The 22,356-nt window shown below is 42.9% G+C and overlaps 1 long non-coding RNA gene across 2 annotated transcripts in view; it reads left to right on the top strand.

The window, feature by feature from the left end:
• Positions 1 to 1,860: 1,860 nt before the first annotated feature.
• LOC106726822 overlaps positions 1,861 to 22,356 on the top strand; it is a 146,420-nt gene continuing 125,924 nt past the window's right edge. For both annotated transcript variants that reach the window (XR_001362930.1, XR_001362931.1), the window contains exon 1: positions 1,861 to 1,907. This is a non-coding gene — a long non-coding RNA (uncharacterized LOC106726822). The remainder of the gene's footprint in view (positions 1,908 to 22,356) is intronic.

Below are 22,356 nucleotides of genomic sequence, written 5' to 3' on the forward strand. Positions count from 1 at the left end.
GGGGGGTTTTGCCCCCCCCCCCCCCCCCCCCCCACACACATCCCTACACACACACCCGAGACAATATCTGGAGATTGTTTTGGTTTCATAACTTGGAAGGAGCTCCTGGTATATAAATAGCTAGAGACCAGGGATGCTGCCAGACATGCACAGGACAGCCCCCCACAACAAAGGACTATCGAACCCAAATGTCAACAGTACCATAGTTGAGGAACCCAGGCCAGATGACTATAAAGAAGATGGTAGACTAGTCTGGGAAGTCAACCATCTTCAGAGACTTAGAAGAAACAGTTACTAGTTTGGGAGTGAATCTGAAGGCTCTGAACAGCCTCTACATTCTCAAACTAGAGGGAGAGGGGCTCTGGGGTCCAAATGCTTGGGTTTGAATGCCAACTCTGCTACTCAGATGCTATATGATCTTAGGGTACTATGGAGATAAATAAAGATCAACCAAATGAGAACAGGCAAACACTATGTATTCTGAACTGGCTATAGCAAGAGAGTCAGCCACCGGGACTTGTGTTTTCACGGAGAGCTAAGGTCAAGCAGAGGAATGGGAAACTATTGTGGGGACAAAGGGAAGGCTCCAGGTGTTCCTTCATAGGAGGTTGTTAATTAAAAGTGGGGTATCTAGGTGATTGGTTAGGAGAGCATGTTTGGCTTTCCCAGGTTGGTCCTAAGATGTAGGGGACAAAATTTAGGGAAACTGTCACTTATTAGTCAAGTCCTGGCCATTAGGGGCTGAGAGTTACAGAAGTTATTGTTTTGCTTCCTGAACTGTTAGTAAATATAGTTATCAGACTTCTTACAAGTCTGACTCATAGCAGGCTGGCTTCCTGGGCTGTTTATTCTAGAGCAGAGGATTGGTTTCCTGGAAAGGCTGTGCAGGTTGTGGGTCTTCATTGTTCATTTGTGTAGTCAGTCTTTCACAACTTTCAAACTGCTCTGGACTTGAGTGTTTCCTAATCTACACAGTGATAATAATAATAGGGTTGTAATGAAAATGAAATGAGTTAATGCAGGTAGAACTCTCAGACTCCCACTAACGAGGAGTCAGGGTGGAGTGAGTCTGCAGCTGCATTCAGGGGCTGTGATCCCTTGCAGCTACACCAAGGGGTCTGCACGTCCCTAAGTGCCGAGATATAAACACAGCGTTTCCAGGAAGTGACTGTCAGCAATGGGGTGGTCATGCCATGTCAGTGTTTTCAGTGACAAGACGGGATATTACTAAGATATGAGACGTACTGTTAACAGAAATCAGCAATTTAAGTCAGACCAATAAGAGTCCATCTGAGTTTTAATTACTTAGCAGCTGTGTGGCCTCAGGCACATGCCAATCTAGCCCCCCTTTTATAAAATAGGGATGCCATTAGCATTTATTGGTGAAGATGAACTAAATAATGCCTCTTGAGCACTCCACACAGTATCTGGCAGAGAGCAAGCACCCTGTAAAAATTAACTTTATTATTGTTATTATCACTGACTCAGCCAGGAGCCAAAGCTCTTTCCCTGGCCACAGAACCCTCCCATCACGGAGAAAGGTCTGTCCTCTGAGCTTAATAGTAGTCCTAGACCTGCTTCTTTGGTTTTGGCAATTCATGTGCACGAGGCAAACCTAGGGTGTGTATCAATTAACAGAATCTTGGTGACTGCAGCCTAGAAATACATGTTCCAGCTATTCCCAGGTGATGCTTATGTACACTAGGGTTTGAAAACAAGCCCTACTGCTTATGGTTCCCCTCTGTGTGCCTGGTGTTTCTCTGAGGCAATCCCAGTCCTCCCCACACCTGTTGTAAATTACCAGGACACACCCAGCACCCTCTCCATTTATAGTCAGGGTGGGGCCGCTGGGAGATCTAACCAAGAAGGTCGGAGCTGGATACTGGGGTTTCCTCTCCTGATCTGGGGTAAGTAATGTCCCATCCTGTCCTGGGCTCTCGAATACAGAGGTCTTGCAAAGATATACGCCACCATACCTTGGGCCAGAGGTGAAAGGATTATTGACTCTGGGAGCAGACTGAATCTTCAGCGAGAAGCCATGTTACTGAACAGATTTTCAGAGACACTGATATCTGTGTGTTCTTCAGATTTGGAGAGCCAGTCAGCTCTGGAGTAGAAGGTCAAGTGCCATCAATGAGAACATAGGTGACTGCAGCTAGTGGCTTGCCTTGGACTTCACGGGGAGATATGTCTGAGTGTGACTTTTCTGGACTCATGTGAACTTTGCTGTAGGGGCACGGGCAGCACGAGTGAACCGGACCCCAGGAAGCAGGCACCTGGAGCATAGCATTACCTCGGCCGATGTCTGCTGGTTTCTGGCACGGCGGGGCCTTGGAGTCTCCCATTCCTGTTTGAAGAGTCAGCAGCCTTGGGCGGGGAGGGAGCTGGAATTGTTCTCAGGTGCTGGCACAGGCTGAGGTTTTGGCTGAGTGGGGCATTTTGTGTCATTCTGATGAAGTTGGAAAGAGAGAGGCAAGCTTGGATGATCCAAGGGCTTAATTTTGTGTCTTGTTGGTGCCGTCCTTCCCTTGAGGTGGATGTCTACAAGCTGGTTAGCTGAGTGTTGAAAACCCAGCTGTATCTCTGTCGTTCAGGCAGACCCTGGTCTGCTGCCCCCAGGTCCCACGGGCAGGAGGCTTGAGCATGCCATCCGAGCCTGGACTCAGACGAGGCTTACAGTCCACAAAAGTCTGAGGGACAGGGAGGGGTTAACTGGGAGCTTCCTAGATGTAGTAATGCCAGAGGGCTGCCTTTCAGTTGTGAGTAGAAACTGACAAGGGAAACAAAACAAGAACGAGACTTGTGTAACATGGAACCCTGTGACTTTAGATTTTCCCTTAATGGAGATGATTCTTACCGAATTCCCTCTATATGGCAAGCCCTGGAATTTCAAGTGGTGCCCACTAATTTTGACTGTGATAGAGGGAAAGAATTGCCAAGGATCTTGGTCTGAGATTTCTGAGTGCAAAGGTCCCCCGTGTTCAGGTTCAAAGGAGAGGGACTCATTTCCCTTGACTATAGGGGGGAAATTCGCTTCTTGCTGCCTCCGTAGAAAATTACTTTCATTTGTGAACCAATAAGTACTTGATGCAAATAGGCTACTCACCTGGGTTGGCAGAAGGCCTGGCCATCTCTGTGGCATGGTCTCAGGGGTTGGGGACCACAGCTTCAGAGAATGTTCAAGAGAAGCCTGGGGTGAGAGGAACAGAGTAGGTTGCCGCCAGGGAGCTGTTTCCAAAGGATAAGGGGCTGAGGTGGGTGGTAAAGAAAAGGGCCAGGAAGTGTTAAACAGTATCTGAGAAGGGAGGGGACTATCTGAAGGATAGTCAGGTAACAATTCACACACCAGCGGAAACGATTATTCAGAAAACTATTAAGTGAGCTGCTAGAGGGGGGAAGCACTGGGACCTGGGTGCGTGATGAAATGTGAATTGGAAATGTTCTCACACATTGATGTGAGCCTATGAGTCTATAACAGTTGGAGAGACAAAATTGCTGTCGGTGTTCCAAGAAGGACCGCGCTGTGGCCAGCAAATGGGCACAAGTGACTGATGGAAATAAATGTCTTTGTGGCTCACTCCCCTGTCTCTGTTTGTGAGGGAAAGGGAACAAGTAGGAGATACTTCTCCTCACTCCAGTTGTAGGGGAGAGAAGGGATCTTGTTCTTTTATATCTGTGTGTGAGAGAGGTTGACTGTTAATGAGTAAATAAAAAAGATGAATTTGCTGCTATAAATTTCACTCCCTGCAAACCCCTGCCCCTCCTGCCCCCCAAGGAGATGCATGCATGGTGACCTGTCAGGAGAGCTGTTGCCAGGTTGGTGGTTACAGTGCTGGGGGGAGGGGAGGGAGGCGGGCAGGGGGATTTTAGAAGCAAGGCTGCCAGGTATTGTCCAGACTGTGTTTCCAAAAAGAGTCCCCCCCCCCCCCCGCCCCCCGGCTGTGGAAATCACATTTTTATGAGCAAATATGACTCTTCATGGGAACTCTCCCAGGGTCCTCTCACCTTGACTTGATGGAGCTATTTAAAGAATCTCTTTTCTCTGGTTTATGATGAGTGGGCAAGGGATGGCTTTGCTTGGGAAATGACCTCACGAGGCAATCACCGTTTCTGGGGAGTGGGATCCACCCTGTGGCAGAATCAAGCAGAGCATGGCCACGTTTTTGTTGCACTTGCTTACTGTACTATGACTTTTAGGCCAGGCACCTGTATCACTAGATCAAAATCTTAACTTTGTGAGTGTGCTGTGCTAATAAGAGCAAAAACGGTAAAGCTCCTCAGAGCCTAGATGCAGGTTTGGGAAAGACAGCTGTGGACATGTGTGCTCCCTGAGCCTGGGAAGATGCATTTGAACTGAATGAAGTCTTGATAAGTGACAAAGTCAAAGAGATGGGAAGAGCTACCCTACCTTAGTAACTACTAAGTTAAGCCAGGGAACATTTAACTGATGGATAGATCACCTCTTCGCCAAGTGGCTGTCTTTTTATTTCCCTTTAGGAAAAAGCATAATAAAACTAAAAGGCCATTTACACAAAGATCAAGATGCAAAATGAGGGAAGTTTCATTTGCAGCTAAACTCCCTTTACAAGTGTGCTGGGCAGAGCAAATTAATATCTTTAGCTTAATGCTTTACAGGTGAAGATATCAGCAAAGGAAGTATCTTGTCTGCCTTTATGACAGTGATTCCCAAAGTGGGCGCTACCGCCCCCTGGTAGGCGCTGCAGCGATCCAGGGGGGCGGTGATGGCCACAGGTGCATTTGGGGGCGATGAGTAACTGCTATTAAAATTTAAAAAAAATTAATTTCCAGGGGCTGAGTAATATTTTTTCTGGAAAGGGGGCGGTAGGCCAAATAAGTTTGGGAACCACTGCTTTATGATGTCCCCAAAATGAGCAAGCGGTCTGCCTCTCGGAAATTGTGCCCAGGAATAAAAGTAAAGCTAGAGAGAATATACTGTATTAAAGACTTCAGGCTCCCGAGTTAAAATTAGGGAGGTTCTATTTAGCCTGGGGAATAAATTAAAGGGTTAAAGGAGAGAATGAAATTAAAAGGCTAATGTCACCTTTCTTTTTTGTTTTTTAAAATTTGCCTCAAGTAGCAGTTTCTGTCACGCTTAAAAGAAGTGTATGGAAATTTGATTAAAGTGCCTTAAAATAACATGCACGCATTGAAATCAAAACTCTTGTAGAAAGGCCCAATAGGAAACTTTGTAGCTGTTTTTCCTTATCTATACATGAACATAGTATGCAACGGCTGTATATTCATTAACTTTTAATGAAAGCACCTCCACATTTTATTTTATTTTTCAGGGGAGAAGCAAATAGGTTAATCTAGAAAAAATAAATTCAAAAATAACATTAAGAGAAAACAGGGCAAATTTACGCATTTGTAGTATTTCCTATGGTTCTATCCTGGGAATGGGCTGGTTTGTTCCAGGGTCTGCTTTTGAACTGGTTTCATGCTGAGTTGCAACATGCCTTTATGTATCCGAGTTTTCCACTGTTTGTATTTTAGCCAGAGTTTGGGCTTGTTTTCAATTTGGTTGTGTTGTTTCATGTATGTTTCTTTAGGCAAAAAACCCTTTACAAATGGCTGTAAATAGTTATTCCTTTAAAATGAAACAGTTTGCTTGTGGAAAATAATCCTATTCAGTCAGTCAGAAATAATCAGTTACATCAGAAAGTAATGGAATATTTTTAACATAAAAAGCAATTCTTCCAACCTGGCTTAAGAAACCATTTTAATTGGTCATCCCCCATAAAAATCTCCTCCACATTGTAGCTACTGGATCCTGGAGGAGCAAACTGGCAAGGGTGGGGCTTATAAAATGATTTTTATTGAGTAATGTCAAAGAGTGAAGTTATTTATCTCATTTTGGAATTACTGTCTTTTAAGCAGGGTGCACGATTTACAATAATGTTTAAGGTTGCTTTAAGTTTAGTGAAATATTTCCATTCTAAACATTTTATGACATATTTAAAAATACAGAAAATGATGGAGACAGTACAGAGAGAAACGACATAGAAGTTAGAATTTCTGGGTCTGGATTCCAGATTTGCCATTTATTTCTGTTGTCCATGGGAAGCACAGTCTACTTTTACTTAGTTCTCTGGGGCCTACGATGTACGCTTATGCCATTGTTTTCACCGTGTAATAGTCGTGCAGAGATTTCGTGTCTCAAATGATCATACCCTCTCACTCATCCCTTCTCAGCTGCCCTACAATTCCTTGTCACCCATCCCTTTGATACTCAAAAGTATACTGATGACCTATCTGAGGTGTTTATTAATATACTTATTTCTGGGATCCACCCTTCTCCTCCAGAAAACAAAATTTCAGGAGGAGGGAAAGACCCTGTGTAGGAACCATGGAATTTGTGTTTTTAAGGAGCCACCCAGGAGTGATCTCAAATTGTATCAGAATCTTCAGGTTAGAAGAACTGGCGTCAATATTTTAAAAAATGTCCCAGGTGACTCCAAGGCATAACCCGGATGAAGACTTACTGCCTTTCGGAATTGGATAAATACTGGTTCTCAGTGTAGGGTTATTAAATGAATGTTCTGGATGGTTTTCCAGGAATGTCATCAATGAACAGCATGATAGTTTGAAGCATAATCTCACATTTTCTAAACCTCTTTGTTTTTAACTTAAAAGCAGAGTGAGCATGACACAACTTCCTGTGATTAAAGGAAACTCCATAAGCTCTGAGAGGAGAATGGAGAGGAAAGGAAGGTGATTTTGAGGGTAAATGTCACTTCCGTCCATGAGATCAGTGCAGCCAACCATCTCTGTGTTGAGGACAGAGGAGAGTGAAGGTGCAGAGCTCCAAGGAGGATTTTAATCTCCTGTTGGAAACCAGATCTCTTGATTTACGACTGTGACATTGCCTACAGCAACTTGCTAATGGGAAAGGGCTGTCTGACTCAGAGACTTGACATTTGTGCCCTCAGGAACTGCAGTTGCCAGTTTGTTTTTCAAAAAAGTTGTCATGTTACTCAACCATTTAAGGACATGTATTTTCTTGGCAATAAAGTCCACATTTTGCACAAGATTGATCTGAAATAAATTATATGTGAGAGTGTGCAACCGGAAAGTCCTAATTTGCTGAGTCCTTACATCCAAATCTCTATTTTTTTCTCTAGAGAAGTAGGTACTTCTAACCTCTCATTCTTGCTTTAGATATATAGGGTGTCCACAAAAGAAAAAAAAAGGTATATATACACATACATTTTGATAGCTCAATTGATGGTTCTTTCTTTTCAGGTTTAATCCATTGGAATTAATAATTATTCAAAGTAAGTCTACATTTTTGGGACACCCTGTATATTCCATACTAGTAAATGTGCCACTTGCATATTTTATAACTATTCTATGAGAGTATGCAAAACAGTAGTGTTGGTATAGTCACTGTGTTAAGAGTTTATAGAGTGCCTGAAATAGAGGGTGTCTGTGATTTTTAAATGGTTTCCCTCTCTCACCTCTATTCTATCCTTTACTATTGACTTTTTTAGTGTCCTGTTTTTCTATGTGTGGGGATCATTGCCTTGGCCAGGTGGTGTTAATATGTTCTGTCTCTCCGTTGTGCTAGGACAGAAAACAGTTCTGATACTTGGGTAGGCTGAATAATGGCTCCCCAACGATATCCACATTCTAATTCCCAGAACCTGTGAATGTTGCCTTACGTGGCAAAAGGGACTGTGCAGATGTGATTCAGTTAACGACCTTGACACGGGAAGATGATTCTGGCTTATCTTGGTGAGCCCAATCTAATCACCTGGGTCCTTAAAAGTGGAAAACCTTTCCTGGTTGTGGTCAGAGGGAGATAAGACTGTGGAAGAGAGAACCGGAGGGAAGGCAGCATGAAAAGTACTCAGCCCAGGGTTACTGAGGAAAGAGGCCACAAGCCAAAGAATGCAGGCACACCCTAGAAACTGGAAAAGGCAAGAAGACATGCTACCCTACAGCCTTCTGGAAGGGACAGCCTTGTGAGTGTCGGCTTCTAACCTTCAGAGCTGTAGGATAATAAGCTTGTGGTATTTTTAGGCAACTAAGTCGTGGTCATTCCTTGCAGTGGCAATAGGAAATGAATGCAGCCACTGCCTGGGACTGAGGCCCAGTGTTCTCCTTCGTGCAGGTGCTTTACTCTGTGAGCTTTCCCACTCTGAGAGCTACTCTCTCCTCATCTGACAAATGAAGGAGCTGGTTCAGATGAGTGGTCTTCAAACATTTTTGCCCACAGAACTTTTCTTCAAAAGAGATGTTACACAGGAGGTGAATCTGCTCTGAAGCAGGTGGCAGGTATGGAGTCTGATGGGGCGAGAACCAGGTGGGCCAATAGAGGGTTCATTCAGGGCACCTGCTCCTGCTAAGGCAGTGGTTCTCAACCTTGGCTGCACATTAGAATCACCTGGGAATCTTTTTAAAATCCTGATTTCTGGGCCTCATCCCCTCCTCTGGATTTTAAAAAGATTCCTAGGTGATTCTAATGTGCAGCCAAGGTTGAGAAGCACTGTGCTAAGGGAAGGCACTGGTCCTACCATAGGCACAGATTCATCTCTATGCAGTGGGTTCTTGAATAAAGGGAGTGGGAATATTTTTAAGGAAAATATATCTGGCAGTGTTGATAATCAGACAAAGCTTACTGAAAATTATATTGTCAGATCAGTGAAAACAGTGGACCCCAGTTTTAATTGGGTGTTCAACTGCCTGAGAAAATACATTCTATATGTCTTCAGCAAACCGGGATGATCAGAGGAGGGGAAACTATATTAACATAAAACACAATTTTGCTGCATCAAGTTTTTAAAAGTTCAGTGGAACAACATTTGGTTGTTTTAAATGAAGCCAAAATAATTTATTTGACCATATCGTCAACTTTTCAAATGGGTATATGGTGTAGTTAGGAGCTAACCTGATTGATGAGTGATTTGTGTTTGTTGTTGTTGTTAGCAACCTGAGTGCTTTGGCCAGCCTCAGTGTTTTTGTGCTGCTTTTGTTTTTTAATGATTATTTCCAATATATATGGAAATGTTACCTTTGAACCTGGAGCTAGAGTTTTGAGATAAAGTGGGGATAGGAACAATCGAATATAAGCAATATACTTACAATACAAAGGCATACTGGTTATGAAAAGTAACATTTAAATTTGTAAGAAAGAATACCTAAATTCTTAGTAATCTTACCCAGAGATACACATTAATTCTGCGCGTCTTCTGGTCTTCTAACTTTGCGCCCAAAGTCCTCACATATTCACTCTCACTCACTAAAAGAATAATTGGACATCATTGTCAAGATCATGGTTTTTAAACGTGGACAGTCCTAGGTAGAGTCTGGGCTCTTCTAGGTTATAGGGGACAAGTGACTTAAGCTTTGTAAGATTTCCTCAACTATCTGAGGAAGGTGATACAAATACCACTTTTGGGGTTGTTTCCAGTATAAAAGAGATCATGCTGTGATTTTTTCATTTTTCACTGCGAGGTAGAATCACTCAAGGTTTTAAAAAAATTCTGATGTATGTGCCCCGCCTCCCCAGAGAGCCTGCCGGGCTGTGCTGCCCTGGCTTGGGCTGTGTGCTTTCTAGGTGCTCTCTGGGTGACTGTGCCACAGCCAGGACTGAGACGCTCTGTAGTAATGTACGCACAGCTCTTGACACGTAAAACCCAGAAAGGGCATTAGCGTCATGATTGTCCTGTGCTTTGTAAGAAAGTGATTAACACAACATGCTGTCTATCGTGTGTGTGTGTGTGTGTGTGTGTGTGTTTAAGCATGTCTCTGTCTGGTCTCTGTCTCTCTATGTGTGTGGCAAGTGCAGCTGCGGTGGCAGGAGACTCTCCCACAGGACACTCCCACAGTGCACCCCTCAACATCCAACTGGGATTAGGATCAGGACCAGCATTGGCATTGGGAGAGCGGGAGCGGCATGGTGCCTGGCCAGGGTTCAGGCTCCTGACCCTGGCCATCTGCCTCTTCACACACTACTACATTCCTCGGGAGATGAAGGGCTGCCGGTTTTGGTTTTGGCCTATCTCCGTGCATTGGTCCTAATGTATATATGAATATATGTGTATCATTATATATGTGTATGTGTAAGAGCTCTACACACACACACACACACACACACACACACACACACACACATGCTAATTAGACTAATCTCCAGAGGGCTATTACCCATCTTCCACATCACCCATATTTCTACCATTTATTAGCTCTTCTTGGTGACATATTGGATACACTGGAGATGAACTTCAATTTCTTTTCTCAGGATTAAGACAATCCAAGATGCCAAGGACCTGATCTGATGAACTACTAGGTAACAAAGTGACAAAATTTGTGTTATTTCCTTCTAGAGTCTAGACTGAGTTACTAACTTTGGAAATTTTCTTTCTTCCTTAAATATATTTTGTCATCTGTAAAAATGAGCCAATTAAGTCACAAGATTGACTTGGGATTCAAATCTCAATGAGTATCTGTTGATGTGAATCTCAGTTGAGGAAGCAGTAGAGTTAGTGGCTGGTATCGGGCCTGGAAAACAAGAAACAAACCAATAGGAAGTGATGAGGGAGAATTGGGTCTTAATGGGAAAGATCCTGATATCTAGACATCAACAGTTAATATGAAAGGCAGAGGCACAAGTAAACACAAGAGGTAATAAGAATGTAATCAGGGTAGACAGACCTGAAGCTTTTGAAGCTCTATACATTGATTTACAAAGTATATTATGTGAAGAAGATAGATAAAGAGATGAGAGGCCTATGATTCTAGGTTAACAGCTATGGGTAAATGAGATGAAGAGGCAGTGACTTGAAAATTGGTAAGGTGATATGTATTAGTGGTATAAGAAATAGAGATATAAAGAAGAAATTGTTTTTTAATTTGGGGAAGCTGCACAAAGGAGTAAGCATTGGCCATAAAACTTAATCTTAGGGTCCAAATGTGGCTTTCATAATTCCCTTTGATACCTTGAGATCCCTTTTAAAAAGCATCTTGACTGTCTTTGCAAGAAAAAGGAAGTTCCTTAGAGAATGATTATCATGAGCTACCTTATTCATCATTTTTCATGGCTGCATGGTATTTGGTAGTATCATTATATCTTAATTTTCTTGATTAACTGCATATTCGGCACTTAAGTCATTTTAAGTATCTCACCAGCCTAAACAACGCTGGGGAGAGGCTTGTGCCTGTAAATTCTTCATAGCTGTTCAACTGTTTCCTCGGGATAAATTCCTAGAAGACAAACTGCTGGCTCCGGGGGTCCATGCATCTTTGAGGCTTTTGCACATTGCCAAATTGCCCTGCTTAATGGAATGATCGATATCATTTAGGATGCATTAGGGCTACAGATATGAAAACACTTGGTTCGGATTGACTTAAACAATAGAGAAGATGCATTGGCTTAAATAACTGGCAAACCTGGAGATTAAGTGAATTTCAGGGCTAGTTTGCTTCAGCATTCAATGATATCATCACGGATCTGTCTAAATCACTTGACATTTTCCCTTAGCCCTGTGCCATGCCAGCTTTTTCTAAGGTCCAATCAGGGCTGGCAGCAATTCCTGGGGCAGCAGGCCTCGCATCCAGATGCAGGGAGAAGGATGGGTCCTTTTAAGAAGCTTGCTCTGGGAGAACAAGCTGCCTTCTTCAGTTTCACCAAAGCATGACTACCCTCTTCTTGGTCTGATTTTCTATGGGTCAGCAATGAGAATATGGTGGTTAGCTTATGCCTGGGTCGCACACCCTAACCCGAAAGGGGCTCCTTCCAGCTCTCATAGATTGCAGGGGAGAGACTGGGATGCTTTGAAGGAAGGGGCCATGAGGAGGGAGCATGCAGCTGAGATGTCAGCCACAGTGCCCACGATGAACACAATTTGGAACAATCAGAACTGGATGCTGCCCACAAAGTTGAAAAGAGGGGAAGGAAGGAAGTTTATGAGAAACAAGGCTGAGTGAGTCTCCCAGAACCTACCACTGGCGGCTTGAAGTCATTCCACAGCTGGAGAGGAAGCCGGTGAATATGCCGTCTGCCTGGACACCCACCCAGGTGCCCCGTGCTTGTTACACCACACACATCTGCTGCCTTTTACCGATGAGAAGGATCACCATCACAAGGCTGGTAGGGAATCATTTTAGGGAAATTCATCATCTATCCTCACTCTCCCACCCACAGTCTCAGGGGTCCTCAAACTTTTTAAACAGGGGGCCAGTTCACTGCCCCTCAGACTGTTGGAGGGCCGGACTATAGTTTAAAAAAAAACTATTAACAAATTCCTATGCACACTGCACATATCTTATTTTGAAGTAAAAAAACAAAACGGGAACAAATACAATATTTGTATTTATTTGCATGTGGCCCACGCCGTAGTTTGAGGACCCCTGGTCTAAATTATAAGTTTCTTGAAGTGCAGAAATATACTTTGTGGTGTGTGTGTGTGTGTGTGTGTGTGTGTATGTATGTGTGTATGTTGGGGTGGTGATGGTGGGGGGGTGGGGAGACAGAAACAGAGGAAGAGGGAGAGGGAAAGAGAGAGAAATTGATTTGTAGATGGTAAAGTGTCCTAAAACTTTTGTGTGATTATGATAACCTTCTACAGGCTGTTGCAGTGTTAAATAGTTCATTGCTTCTTAATCAATGTCTGTAGATGGACAGACTTATTCATTTATTTATTTATTTATTTATTTTTTATTAAATCTTTATTGTTCAGGTTACATTTGTTCCTCTTTTTTTCCCCCCCATAACTCCCCTCCTCCCAGTTCCCGCCCCACCCTCCGCCCTCACTCCCCACCCACTGTCCTCATCCATAGGTGCACGATTTTTGTCCAGTCTCTTCCCGCATCTCCCATTCCCCTTTCCCCGCCAAGAATAGATAGATGCATGTTTGTTGTTCACAATTTGTATCTTTACCTTTTTCTTCTTCCTCTTCTTAAAGGATACCTTTCAGCATTTCGTATAATACTGGTTTAGTGGTGATGAACTCCTTTAGCTTTTCCTTATCTGTGAAGCTCTTTATCTGACCTTCAATTCTGAATGATAGCTTTGCTGGATAAAGTAATCTTGGTTGTAGGTTCTTGGTATTCATCACTTTGAATATTTCTTGCCATTCCCTTCTGGCCTGCCAAGTTTCTGTTGAGAAATCAGCTGACAGTCGTATGGGTATTCCCTTGTAGGTAATTGAGTCTCTTTCTCTTGCTGCTTTTAAGATTCTCTCTTTGTCTTTTGCTCTTGGCATTTTAATTATGATGTGTCTTGGTGTGGTCCTCTTTGGATTCCTTTTGTTTGGGGTTCTCTGCGCTTCTTGGACCTGTAAGTCCATTTCTTTCACCAGGTGGGGGAAGTTTTCTGCCATTATTTCTTCAAATAGGTTTTCAATATCTTGCTGTCTCTCATCTTCTGGCACCCCAATTATTCTGATGTTTGTACGCTTGAAGCTGTCCCAGAGGCTCCTTACACTATCTTCGTATTTTCGGATTCTTTTTTCATTTTGCTTTTCCGGTTGGGTGTTTTTTGCTTCTTCGCATTTCAAATCTTTGGCTTGATTCTTGCGCTCCTCTGGTCTGCTATTGGGTGTCTGTATAATATTCTTTATTTCAGTCCGTGTATGCTTAATTTCTAGTTGGTTCTTTATCATAGCATCGAGGGTCTCATTAGTTTTCGTGACTCTCTCCTCAAGTTTATTGACAGCTTCTAGCACATTTTTGCAAGCCCTCAAAATTGCGATTTTTAGCTCTATATCCTCCATTTCTGTCATGTTTTTTTGTCTCCGCATTTTTTATGCTTTCTTGGTGCACCCCCTAGTGGTCTTTGTGCGCAGTCTTGTTCTAGTTGAGCCTTGATTGTTGTAGTTAATACTAGAGGGATTTGACCACCAGGCCGACTGGCTGTGTGAATCAGCTGTGTCTGCCGCGGAAAACTTCTGTCCTCTGGGGAGGTGCTAATCTAGCCTTTGCCTGAGGCGATCTGGCAAATGGCTCTGCGCAGGGCTTGGGCGGGGCGGGCTCAACAGGGCGGGCGGGCGGAGGGAGCGGTTATGGCCCCTCTCAGTCCCGTTCCCAGAGGCTCTGCTTCTCAGAACCCCCGGAACCGCTGCAAACCTCGGAGGGAAAGCTGCCTTCCAACTGATGCCAGACACTCCCGCTTCTCCCGTTTGGGTCCGAGTCCCCAGCGATTCGCCCGTATCTGGAGCTCAGAGTCTGAGACTCCCCCCTGACCGAAAACGACAACCGCGCTCTCAGCCACCAGCCCGCTTTGCGCGCGCACCTCCGCACCTGAGTATTTTCCACACTGCGCCTCCTCTGAGCCTCGGTGTGCTGTTATTTTTCCTTCTAGTTGAAGAGTCTCTCCTCAGCCAGCTTTCCTGTGGTTCTGGGTGATGTCCGTTCCGTCTTTTAGTTGTATTTTTGAAGTGGTTGTTTGCGGCAGCAGTCTCCGGTGTTTACCTATGCCGCCATCTTGGTCTCTCTCCAGACTTATTCATTAAGAGAGACACCACCCTGGCCAGTTTGGCTCAGTCGTTAAAGCATTGGCCCCACAGACCAAAGGGTCATGGTTCAATTCCCAGTCAAGGGCACTTGCCTGGATTGCAGGATCAATCCTTGGACCCAGTTGGTGCATGAGCAGAAGGCAACCAATTGATGTGTCTCTCTCATGCCAGTGTTTCTCTTTCTCTCTTCTCTCCTTCCCTTTCTCTTTCCTCCCTTCCACTGTATCTAAAAATAAGTGGAAAAAATAACCTCACACACACACAGCCACACAGCTGAGGAACCCTCCCTTCTGCAGGAGTCTCAATATAGGCATTGGGAAAGGTCACCATTTGACCTATTTCAAGGGCATTAATGTGTGCGGCCAGGTTCTAATTGGATTCCATCCTATCATGAAGGCGATCTCGCAATGCTTCCTCTGGTGCTGTCGGTCTAGCAATTCCCCCAATAACATTTTGGCTTTCAAACCCAGACCCAGAGGAATCTGGGATGTGGAAGTATTAACATTTAGATTAATTTCTCATGGCAGCTGTGTTATTGGATTTCTCTCTCTTGCCAACCCACTTGAAACTGGTATAACTATCATAGTCTCCAGTGGACCTTTTAAATAGCATTGGTAGAATAATGTCTACTAAAAAGAATTGTATCAATTCAAAGTCTACCCTCAGCATTTGGTACACAATCCTTGCCCTTGGGCAACCCTGAAATACATTTGTAAAGGTGTCAGTATTTGTATTCCAGGGACCTTTTAAAGATCAGTTACTCCCTCCAGGTATCTAAGTGAAACGATTGCTTCGCCAGCTCAGAAATGTAATTTTCATGACATGTACGACAAATTGTCCTCACTTCTGCTTGAAATCTTTCTCTTTGAAATCAAATATGTATTTAATTGTTCAAATAAAACTCTTAAAGAGAAAGTTTGGAGAAAGTTGGGAAGTTATAGTTTTGTTATTAGATGAATTATTCCCTAATATATAGTTGAAACTCGTGTAATGGGAATGCATTTTGTTCCACATTTCTCAGTATGAGAAATGCCATATCAGTTCATTTCTCAATAGCAAATTGAATTAAACTGTGAGACCCAACTTTTCAGCTGCTTAGTTTTCAAGTACCTTCTCCATCCCTACTTTTACTCAAGGATCAGGGTATTCTATATGTCCCTGGGGTGTGGTGAAAGGGTATCGATGAAATTCAGTTCTCCATGGTCCCTTAAAGAGCCCACTGTCCAAACCCGAAGGCCAATTTGGGAAAGGTGTCATCCCTTCATCTTTCTTATCTTTTAAAAAATATATTTTTATTGATTTCAGAGAGGAAGAGGGAGAGAGAGACAGAAATAACCAATGATGAGTGAGAGTCGTCAATCGGCTGCCTCCTGCACGTCCCACACTGAGGATCGAGCCCACAACCTGGGGATATGCCCTGACTGGGAATTGAACCGTGACCTCTTGATTCATAGGTCAATGCTCAACCACTGAGCCATGCCAGCCAGGCATCCCTTCATCTTTCGACACTAAGTATTGAGTGTGGATCTGCTGACGGTTTATGACAACTCCTTAGTAATGATGGAAAAGTGTCTCTAAAATGGTAACAAAGCCTCAAGCACATTTGGTGTTGCCTATATGATTTATTTTTATTTTTTTAATTTTTTTATTGATTAAGTTATTACATATGTGTCCTTTTCCCCACGTTACCCCTTATCCCCCCACTCATGCCCTCACCCCGCTGTTGTCCGTGTCCATTGGTTAGGCCTATATGCTTGCATATAAGTCCTTTGGTTGACCTCTCCTCCTTACCCCCACCCTCCCCTACCTTTTTAAGATATGTTAACTGTGGACACAGAACTTGAGCATGCAATGACATCCAAATGTTAGTCCACAGTGAAAGAACTCTAAGAGCAAGATTTTGAGAAGGTAGTCAGTGTTCTTTCTTTCTTTTTTTAAATCCTCACCAAGGTAAATATACCACAATTTTTCATTTCTCCTATTGATTACACTTCTCTAAAAATTCTCATGCAAATCTTATTACATGAGGGTGAAAATTTCTCTAGGGCAGTGGTCGGCAAACTTGCGGCTCGGCAAACTGCAGCTCATGAGCCACATGCGACTCTTTGGCCCCTTGAGTGTGGCGGTATTTTGTGGAAGACCCACACTCAAGGGGCCAAAGAGCTGCATGTGGCTCGTGAGCCATGGTTTGCCGGCCACGGCTCTAGGGTATTTGCTTAGGAGCAGAATTATAAAATTGCTTGGGAATTAGAGGGTGTGAGCATCTTCCATTTACTAGGTAATGACAATGTTTGTTTCCAAGTAGTTGTACCAATTTGCCTGACTAACTAGGGTTATAAGTTCCTATTGTTCTGCATCCTTACCAACACTTATTGTTGACAACTTTCCTAATTTTTGCCAACCTAGTGATTACAAAAGTGGTTCATTGAATTTTAAATTTCAGTCATTTTATTATTTGTCTTTTGGCATCGCTTTAGTTACTCATTAAAAATCTACTCTTAATTCCATGTTCTTTTTTTATTTCTTAATGGTTGGTGTTTTTAATTGTCTGAGTTATATTACTTTCAGATTTTGTGTTATCTGAAGTTGTCTGGGTTTAGCCATCCTACTATGTCTATTAACTCTCACTAATGCTGGAGAGTTTCCTTGTGTAGTTTATAGTTTTTACTGGGTTGTTATTTAAATGGTACTGGACCTTATAGAATTGTGGGCAGTTAAGGGTGCTATGATTTTCTCTCCATAGTATGTTCCCATTGGCTTCTGATGAGCATGATAAGGATACGCACTAACAGCATGGGACCATGTTTACATCAGTTACTTGAGTTGGGAGTTTCAAAACCATTTGAGTAGAAAAAGAAAGCTGTTCATTGAGTACATACTATTTACCTAGAACTGACCCATGTCCATTCTGAAAGGAAGTTCTAGAAAACTTTTGATCCCAATAAAAAAATATTACTGGATCTTGAAATCTGTTCCTTTAAAAATTATATTATAAAGCTGAGTTATATAAAACTTCAAGATAATTTGTACTGACTTTTTTATTTTGTGTTCTTTTTTATGTCATGTACTAGTATTTTCTAAATATTGTAGGTGTGAAATATATAGTTGAAATGCTTGCTACTTTACTAATTTTATTTATTTACTAGAGGCCCGGTGCATGAAATTATGCACTGGCACGGGGGCGGGGGCGGGGGGTGTCCCTCAGCTCAGCCTGTGCCCTCTCGCAGTCCGGGACCCCTCAGCAGACATCCCTCTTGCATTCCGGGCCTGTCGCAGTCTGAGACCCCTTGCTCCTTACCGCCCACCTGCAGCAGAGGTGTGAGCTGGCTTCTGGCTGAGTGGTGCTTCCCCTGTGGGAGCACACTGACCAACAGGGGGCAGCTCCTGTGTTGAGCGTCTGCCCCCTGGTGGTCACTGTGCATCATAGTGACCGATCATTCTGCCGTTCGGTCAATTTGCATATTAGAGTTTTATTATAAAGGATATTTATCAAAGCATAATGGTTGAATAAATCTTTTTCATTTTCACTGACTGAAGAAATGCTGGACTATTTTAACACATTGTATGCGGGAAACGTATTTATATGTTTTACGTTGACTGTAAGTAGTAGAGCCACCTGTTAGCGCGCGATAAAAACTACCCGCAAACAATGTGTTAAAAAAATTATAACCTAGTAGTTCATCTAGTGGAGGTATCTGAAATTTAGGTAGTATATTAATTCAACTGAATAGAATTAAAGCTCAAAACAATAAACATTTCCTGAGAGTAACTGTTTTTCCAAACCCAAATATATAATGTTCACTTTGTTTACTAAGGTAGGCCTTTTTCTGTTCCAGTTAATTTATTTTTGCCACATTTCCATTCTTTTTTTGCCTAGTTCTTGATGAAAATTACTGCTATTACAGGCCATGGAGATGTTTTTCATCTCTCCTCTTTAAAAGCAAAATTTCACCTGTGTGATAGAATATTTATGAGGCATTTTTCTTATTTGTGTTAATTTAGGCATTAACTAAGTTCACAATACTTCCATTGGGCATTATTATAGTACATTACACTAGGGATTATGTGTAAGGAATATTTTTTCAAGAAAATTAAGTATGGCTCTGCAATTTCCATTTTTTTTACCATAAAAACTCCCTTTCAATAATAATGTCTAATTATATTTCCCTGCCTCCCCACCTATTCTTTTTAAAAAGAAAAGAAAAAATCAACCCTTACTTATATAAATGTCAATGATCTGAAGTATAGTAACAATGCAACTTTTTTTTTAAAGTAAAACAAAAGTAGTCAATAACCAAGAAATTCATTCTTCTTAGGACTCTTTTAAAAATAAAACACATGATTTTTAAGAAAATTAGTCATCTGATTTTATTACCCACAACAAATTGAGTACAAGAAATTGGTACTAGATTTAGACACACTCACACTCACATGAGATGGCTGGCAAGTGAAAAATCAAGGAAAGATGCGGTCGGAGAAGACACAAGAATAGTAATCTTGAATCATCTGGAGAAGAGGCAAATGGTGGTCCATATGGTGGTTATCCCTGGGTCTTGAGAGTAACTCCTATGTACAGTTCTCAGTTTAGATATAACTTCTACTAGAAGACCCTGAACTCTTCTCCCTTTTGCCCCCACCACTATACCTTGAAGTTCCCTTAGGATGGTACTTACCAGACTGTATCATGTCGCTACTATTAAATTACTGGCAGGGCCATAAATTATTTTCAAGTGGTTCTCCAGGTCTCTATCAGTGTTTATTACAATAAATATGTTGGAAAAAAATAAAAGGGTCATCCCTGGTGTTCACCATATTGACTCTGAATCACCAAGAAAAGATTCAATTGAACTAAGAACGTTTTAGAACTCAAAGTTAACTTGTAGAAAACTTGGCCGGTCTAGTCACATATATGGATGAGGAAATTGAAGCCCAGGAAAGGGAAGTGACTCACCCCAAATAGGTGGTTAATGATATACCTAAGTGAAAACAGGTATCTCCTGAATCTTATTCTATGCTATTCCACGACCCTATGTAGGTGCTGAAGATGACAGTGAATTGAGTCCTTACTGTAAATGAGGAATTGTGCTAAATGATTGACATTTGTTATGTCATTTAGTCCTCAGAACAGCCTGACAGAGTTGATGCAAGTATTATTGACATTGTGCAGACACAAGAATGAGGCTTATAGCATTTGAAAAACTTAAGTGATGTAAGCAAGGTTTCCATCTTTTTTTTTTTAATATATTTTTTATTGATTTTTTACAGAGAGGAAGGGAGAGATAGAGAGTTAGAAACATCGATGGGAGAGAAACATCGATCAGCTGCCTCCTGCACATCTCCTACTGGGGATGTGCCCGCAACCCAGGTACATGCCCTTGACCGGAATCGAACCCGGGACCTTTCAGTCCGCAGGCCGATGCTCTATCCACTGAGCCAAACCAGTTTCGGCTAGGTTTCCATCTTGAACTCCAGAATTCTAACTCTTCAGACACCTCCTGCTCCCCACCCCAAACTCAAGATTCCTCTCTTATATTTCGTTTCCTATTGATAAAAGTAGAAGTGTGTGAGAGCCCACTGAGATAGCTGTTTAAATATTTACTGCTTCCTAAATCTACATGCTAAAATTTCTGATAAATGATGTTTTAATTCAAAGTTAGAAGAGCCCTAGTCTGTTTGCTCAGTGGTTAGAGTGACAACCCACAGACTGAAGTGTCATGGGTTTGATTCTAGTCAAGGGCACATACCACAGTTACAGGTTCAATTCCCAGCCCCACTCAGGGCATATGCAGGACACCAATCAGTGTGTCTCTCTCACATTGATGTTTTTATCTCTCTTTATCTCTCCTCCCCATTCCACTCTCCACTGGGGATTGAGCCAGACCCGAAACACAAACCTAGAATCGAACCAGGACCTAGTGGTTCATAGGTCGAAACTCAACTACTGAGCCACACCTGCTGGGTAGGATCTCTTCTCTTTAAGTGTGCTGGATTCCCGTCCACTGGAGAAGTGCATACTAATAAGGCATTTGTGAAATGTCAGCAGTCACAGACCATCTCTTTTGTCTCATCCCGCAATTAGTGAATTTGCTGACAGCCTTCATTGTTCTGTTTTGAGAAAAACTGAATGTTATAGAAATCATAGCAGCATTTATATCTATAGACCAGGAGTTAGGGTGATTGATTACTATATTGGCTTTGGGAGATTCTGTGTGAATTTATGCATTGTTTCTTTCCTACAGAATAAAAGATTTTTAAAATTCCATATCTATTAATTACATAGGGAAAATGACAAAAAGGAATGTGCTTATAGATAATAGAGTAATTTTTCCCCCAGTCAATTAGAACGATTTCAACTAAAATAGATTGAAACTCTCTTATGAGCCAATTACTAGGAAAATGTCAAGATGAGAACTTGTCCTTGACAGCAAGATTAGTCTAGTGGGAAAGATGAATGTTTACCCCAATATTATACCCCCAGTATAACATAGATAAAAATGGTAGTAGAGACAGGGGAATAACTACCTCTAAATTAGAGGTTGCAAAATGGAAAGACATCTTTTCAGGCAGATACACGTGTTTTGAGACATGAAAGATCAATGCTCGGGTGGTCTTTGGTAGGCATATTAGTTTTCTAATGCTGTATAGCAAATTACCACAAACTTAGTGGCTTAAAACAACCCCTGCTGATTATCTCTGTTGATGTAGGTTAGAATTTTGGGCATGGCTTCTCTGGGTTCTCTGCTCAGGTTCTCACAAGGCAAAATTCAAGTTCATCCATTCTGCATCCTCATCTGGGGCTCAGATCCTCTTACAAACTCTGGTTGCTGGCAGACTTGGCTTGTGATTCTAAGACTGAGGTTCTCACTTTCTTGCTGTCAGGCAATGGGCCTCAGTGCCCCGAGGCCCCCACAGTTCTCTGCCCTGTGGCTCCCTCTATTGGCAGGTCACAGCATCACTGTCTGATTCTTGAGAGCAGCAGAGTGGAGACACTAGGAGTCCCTGACCCTTCCTCGCACTTGACTGATTTAGGCCCAGGATAATCTCCCTTTTGGTGAACTCACAATCAACTCTTTTGGGAGCCTAATTACATCTGTAAAATCCCTTCATTTTTACCATCTACACTAATAAAAGACAAACATGCAAATTGACCATACCTTTGCTACGCCTTAAGCCACGCCCACCAGCCAATCAGAACGACTGTATGCAAATTAACCCAACCAAGATGGCAGCCAGCAGCCACGGAGCTGGAGCAAGCAGGAGGCTTGGTTGCCCCAATGATGGAGGAAGCCAAGCTTCCCGCCTGCCACGCCAGCTCTGAGCTCCACTCAAAGCAACAAAGTTTAAATTATAGAAGGTAAATAAATCCCAGATACCAGCTTTCAGCCAGCATGGCCATGGAGCTGGAGCGAGCAGGAGGCTTGGTTGCCCCTGGCAATGGAGGAAGCCAAGCTTCCCTCCGGCCCGCCCTGGCCAGCTCTGAGCTCCTCTCAAGGCTACAAAGTTTCAATTATAGAAGGTAAATAAATCCCAGAATAAAAAAAAGAAAGAAAGGAGAGGCTGGGAGCTTCCGTCACTGGGGGAGGGCTTGGCCAGCCTGAAAACGGCCCTCAGCCCCTCACCCAGACTGGCCAGGCACCCCAGTGGGGACCCCCCACCCTAAAGTGGGTGTGGCCAGCCTGAAAAAAGCCATCAGCCCCTCACCCAGGCTGGCCAAACCTCCATGGGGTGAGGGTCCCTACTGGGGGGGCCTTGACCAGCCTGCAAATAGCCATCAGCCCCTTACCCAGGCTGGCCAGACACCCCAGTGGGGACCCCCACCCTAGAGGGGGTGTGACCAGCTGCAAACAGCCATCAGCCCCTCACCCAGGCTGGCCAGGCA

Source organism: Myotis brandtii, unplaced genomic scaffold, assembly GCF_000412655.1.
Source record: "Myotis brandtii unplaced genomic scaffold, ASM41265v1 scaffold32, whole genome shotgun sequence".
In the NCBI taxonomy this organism is placed as follows: Eukaryota; Metazoa; Chordata; class Mammalia; order Chiroptera; family Vespertilionidae; genus Myotis; species Myotis brandtii.